At 45.7% G+C, this 5861-nt stretch overlaps 1 non-coding gene across 1 annotated transcript; it reads right to left on the reverse strand.

Annotated features, from left to right (window-relative positions):
- Positions 1-275: 275 nt before the first annotated feature.
- On the reverse strand, positions 276-350 carry Trnas-cga (transfer RNA serine (anticodon CGA)). The gene has a single exon. It is a non-coding gene; the product is annotated as a tRNA-Ser (tRNA).
- Between the last annotated feature and the right edge of the window lie 5511 nt (positions 351-5861).

The raw sequence follows: 5861 nt of genomic DNA on the forward strand, positions 1-5861 counted from the left end.
GACCTTTGCCTTTCGCGGGCAAGTGCTCTACCAACTGAGCTACCGAAGCACGACTCACGTCCGGTACTCACAGCTTTACTTCTGCCAGTATCCGTCTCCTACCTTCCAAACTTTACAGAAGCTCTTCTGCGAAACTTGCAGAACTAGCACTCCTGAAAGAAAGGATATTGCGGAGACATGGCTTAGCCACAGCCTGGGGGATGTTTCCAGAATGAGATTTTCACTCTGCAGCGGAGTGTGCGCTGATATGAAACTTCCTGGCAGATTAAAACTGTGTGCCCGACCGAGACTCGAACTCGGGACCTTTGCCTTTCGCGGGCAATTGCTCTACCAACTGAGCTACCGAAGCACGATTCACGTCCGGTACTCACAGCTTTACTTCTGCCAGTATCCGTCTCCTACCTTCCAAACTTTACAGAAGCTCTTCTGCGAAACTTGCAGAACTAGCACTCCTGAAAGAAAGGATATTGCGGAGACATGGCTTAGCCACAGCCTGGGGGATGTTTCCAGAATGAGATTTTCACTCTGCAGCGGAGTGTGCGCTGATATGAAACTTCCTGGCAGATTAAAACTGTGTGCCCGACCGAGACTGGAACTCGGGACCTTTGCCTTTCGCGGGCAAGTGCTCTACCAACTGAGCTACCGAAGCACGACTCACGTCCGGTACTCACAGCTTTACTTCTGCCAGTATCCGTCTCCTACCTTCCAAACTTTACAGAAGCTCTTCTGCGAAACTTGCAGAACTAGCACTCCTGAAAGAAAGGATATTGCAGAGACATGGCTTAGCCACAGCCTGGGGGATGTTTCCAGAATGAGATTTTCACTCTGCAGCGGAGTGTGCGCTGATATGAAACTTCCTGGCAGATTAAAACTGTGTGCCCGACCGAGACTCGAACTCGGGACCTTTGCCTTTCGCGGGCAAGTGCTCTACCAACTGAGCTACCGAAGCACGACTCACGTCCGGTACTCACAGCTTTACTTCTGCCAGTATCCGTCTCCTACCTTCCAAACTTTACAGAAGCTCTTCTGCGAAACTTGCAGAACTAGCACTCCTGAAAGAAAGGATATTGCGGAGACATGGCTTAGCCACAGCCTGGGGGATGTTTCCAGAATGAGATTTTCACTCTGCAGCGGAGTGTGCGCTGATATGAAACTTCCTGGCAGATTAAAACTGTGTGCCCGACCGAGACTCGAACTCGTGACCTTTGCCTTTCGCGGGCAAGTGCTCTACCAACTGAGCTACCGAAGCACGACTCACGTCCGGTACTCACAGCTTTACGTCTGCCAGTATCCGTCTCCTACCTTCCAAACTTGCCCGCGAAATGCAAAGGTCCCGAGTTCCAGTCTCGGTCGGGCACACAGTTTTAATCTGCCAGGAAGTTTCATATCAGCGCACACTCCGCTGCAGAGTGAAAATCTCATTCTGGAAACATCCCCCAGGCTGTGGCTAAGCCATGTCTCCGCAATATCCTTTCTTTCAGGAGTGCTAGTTCTGCAAGTTTCGCAGAAGAGCTTCTGTAAAGTTTGGAAGGTAGGAGACGGATACTGGCAGAAGTGAAGCTGTGAGTACCGGACGTGAGTCGTGCTTCGGTAGCTCAGTTGGTAGAGCACTTGCCCGCGAAAGGCAAAGGTCCCGAGTTCGAGTCTCGGTCGGGCACACAGTTTTAATCTGCCAGGAAGTTTCATATCAGCGCACACTCCGCTGCAGAGTGAAAATCTCATTCTGGAAACTTGTGTATCTATGAATGCATTACGTATCAGTATCAGTATTGCTGCATTTTTATGTACATGTCAATATTTGGTGGCAATATTACACCGATTTCTGCTGTGAGTTACGATTTCTCTAAAACACGCTCCTATCACCTGCCATCTCTTGACAAAATTGTACAGTTTCCTCTTCTAGTTCTTCAACTTCTGCAACTGGAGTGGTAAACACCTTTTTTTTTGTTGAGGTGATCCCAAACAGAGCCGGCCGCTGTGACCGAGAGGTCCTAGGCGCTTCAGCCCGGACCCGCACTGCTGCAACGGTCGCTGGTTCGAATCCTGCCTCGGGCTTGGATGTGTGTGATGTCCTTAGGTTAATGGGGTTTAAGTAGTTCTGAGTCTAGGAGACTGGTGACCTCAGATGTTAAGTCCCATAGCGCTTAGAACCATTTAAACCATTTTTTAATCCCGGAGAGAAGAATTCAGACGATTAATATCAGGTGACCTTTGAGTTGAAGGCACCATCCTCTAAGGACCTACCCATATTAGGTCATACTGCTTTGTCAGTAGTCGTCTTATAACGGCAGCAAAACGGTCCGATGCCCCGTCATGAATGCACCACATTTTACAACGTCGCACACATTAAAGTAGGGCTTTAATGAAAGTTGAGCTTAATTAGAGTGACACTTCATGGAAATGCTTACTACTGAAATAGATTTGTACTAACTAGAACAATATTTCAAACTATATTCAATGTCGTCTTGTAATCACATATTCACATTCACAAATACCTCGCAAGCGGATCGCTACTGGACCCTTGTTTACTGGAAGTGTTTGCTTCTGTTCGAATACTTACGCGAGTGTCAGTTATTGCCATTAAAAGTGATCTTCCTTGTAAATACAATTAAATTTTTTTATTACAATGTAGACTGATAAATGATAAATATCATGTGCCTCACAGCCCGTAGGAAGTATTTTCACTGACAAGTGTGTCAGTAATCGAACCCAGATACACTGCGTGATTTCTCTTTTGTGACACGAACAAATAAGAGGTTTCTATTTCAACTGACTCTTCTTACATGACAAATTTTCTAGAACTTCGCTTTCTCTTGTTTCCCTCACATGTAACACACAACGCATGCTGTAAAACACTGTCAATATAATATCTTATGCCTTTATTTTTTTTTTTTTTTAGATTTCTGTCCTACGTTTTCCGACGGAAAGTGATATATTTCACAAAATTTTCGAATTAAGAAAACCAGACAAGTGCGAGTTCCCCACCAACTGAATTATGTAAGCTTTGATGAGTGAGTTTGCGGTTATCAAAATATGTGCCACAATTCGCCGCATCATTTGATTACTGCCCCACGTTTAGTAGTTACCTACTGAAAATAGAAATGCAGCAAACGTCAGCTCCCAATCCACGACCGACGGGGCTACAGCTTGTCTTGACGGCGGGAGGGCGAAAGTCGCTTTAGTACGAGAGCGGCAGTGCTGGGACCCAAATGGCGTCTGCTGGCGCAACAGCACTTAGTTGCGCTCTCTCTCCTGGCGCAGCTTCCAATGGCGCCAGCGGAAGAGGCGGCCTGTAGGTTCTCCACTCGGCACTACTGGGCTGGCGCCAGCACCTGGGAGGACGCTTCTGGGCGACGTGCGACTTGCGTAAACAAAAGCGGGTAGCCTCCTTAATTGTGTCGCCGCCCTCCGCCCACGAGTTTCCTTCGTAGAAAGCGTCGGTTTGGAGGGGGATTTGGGGCTAGGGGTGGTGGTGGGGGGAGCGAGGGAGGGGTTACAGCCGACAGAGTTCGTAAGAGCAGGAAAGGCAACAAGCGAACGGACAGGCGACTCAACGGAGCTGCAACAGAGGGCTCTCCAGGCAAACACAAGACGTTCCTGTTCCTGCGCGGCCTTAATGAACTGCCTTTCGCTTCATTGAAATATCGTGCCACTGGAGCCATCTCCACCCATCTCTCCCCTTCCCGTCCACACCGTCTTGCACGAGAATAGAAACCAAGAGCGCCAGTCGCAAACAGCCCTGAGATAATTAGAAACAAAACACGCCTGCAGGGAAAATCAGCGCCCCGGAAAGAAAATACGAAAAGCGGGAAAATCATTAAAAAGTATCCATTCAGTGTCAACTGACACAGTTGTTTGCAAAACAACGAGAGTCCTGTAAGAGCGTAGTGTCTGGAGTGGTCGAATTTTCTTTTCTATTCTACATTGTGTCCAAACATGAAGTAAGGTTCAAATGGCTCTGAGCAATATGGGACTTGACATCTGAGGTCATCAGTCCCCTAGAGCTTAGAACTACTTAAACCTAACAAACCTAAGGACTTCACGCACACCCATGTCCGAGGCAGGATTCGAACCTGCGACCGTAGAGGTCCCGCGGTTTCAGACTGAAGCGCGTATAACCGCTCGGACACTCCGGCCAGCATGAAGCAAGGCACCAAGTGATTCGCAATATCTTACTAAAGGAAACACATGGTCCAAGCGAACTTTACAGAAGAAAACGCCACATAGTTTATGATATGTTGTTATCGCTTCAGCTGTCACAAATAAGATCTGGTAGATTGCGGAGCGAGAGATACTGTCTGACCGTCAATCATCTGGCAGAAATTTTGTCTAATAATTCACAGGCTGACGAAGGTTTCCACGTCGCGGTAAGCAGATAGACTCTTGCTACTTCATTCGCACGGAATATAACTTGCTCATAGCTTGTTCATACTGACGAGGAGACCCGACAAGTGTCACAACCTGATTTCCCAGGAACTTCGCTCATTGGAAGAGGAGTCAAAACAAACGAAGATATGTCTCGATATATCCGTAGATACTCGACCGTTTCTGAAAAAACAACGGTCAAAGTTTCCGAGGTGTTCTCGAGACCTTAAGACATGGTTTTAGATTGATTATATAATGCTTAGACAGAGATTTAGGAACCAGTTTATAAATTGCAAGACATTTCCAGGGGCAGATGTGGACTCTGACCACAGATATATAGGTTGTGAAAAGTAGATTAAAACTGAATAAACTGAAAAAGGTGGTAATACCAGGATCAGGGACCTGTATATATTGAAAGAACCAGAGGTTCTAGAAAGTTTCAGAATGGCCATTAGAGAACGACTGACAAAAACAGGGGAAAGGAATACAGTAGAAGAAGAATAGGTAGCTTTGAGGGATGAAATATTGAAGGCAGTGGAGGATCAATTATGTAAAAAGACGAAGGCTAGTAGAAATCCTAGGTGTAACAAGAGATACTGGACTTAACTGATGAAATGATAAAATATAAAAATGCAGTAAATGAAGCAGGCGAAAGGGGATACAAACGTCTCAAAAATGGCTGAGCAGGAATGGCTAGAGGACAAATGTGAGGATGTAAAGGCATATATCACTAGGGGTAAGATAGATACTGCCTACAGGAAAATTAAAGAGACATTTGGAGGAAAGAGAACCAGCTTCATGAATATCAAGAGCTCGGATGGAATGCCAATACTAAGCGAAGAAGGGAAAGCAGAAAGGTGGAGCGATTATATAGAGGGTTTATACAATTACTTGAGGGGAATATTATGGAAATGGGAGAGGACGTAGATGAAGATGAGAAGGGAGATATGATACTGCGTGAAGAATTTAACAAACCACTGGAAGATCTAATTCGAAACAAGGCCCCGGGAAATTCTACATTCCGACAGAACTACTGATAGCCCTAAGAGAGACATCCATGACAAAACTCATCCATTTAGTAAGCAAGACGTATGAGGCAGGTGAAACATCCTCAGACTACCAGAAGAATACAGTAAAAAAAAGCAGTTGCTGACAGCGGTGAAAATTACCGAACTATAATTTTAATAAGGCACGGTTGAAAATACTAACACTAATTCTTTACAGACGAATGGAGAAAATGGTTGAAGCCGACCTCGTGGAAGATGAGCTTGGGTTCCGGAAAAATGTAGGAATACGGGTGACAATAATAACACCACGACTTCTCATACAAGATAGGTTAAGGAAGAGCAAACATACGTTTACAGCAATTTTAAACTTAGAGAAAGCTTTTGAAAATGTTGACTGGAATACTCTCTTCCAAATTCTAAAGGTGGAGAGTGTAAAACACAGAGAGCGAACGGCTATTTGCAATTTGAACGGGAACCAGATGACAGTTA

Source organism: Schistocerca gregaria, chromosome 2 (assembly GCF_023897955.1).
Source record: "Schistocerca gregaria isolate iqSchGreg1 chromosome 2, iqSchGreg1.2, whole genome shotgun sequence".
Lineage (NCBI taxonomy): Eukaryota > Metazoa > Arthropoda > Insecta > Orthoptera > Acrididae > Schistocerca > Schistocerca gregaria.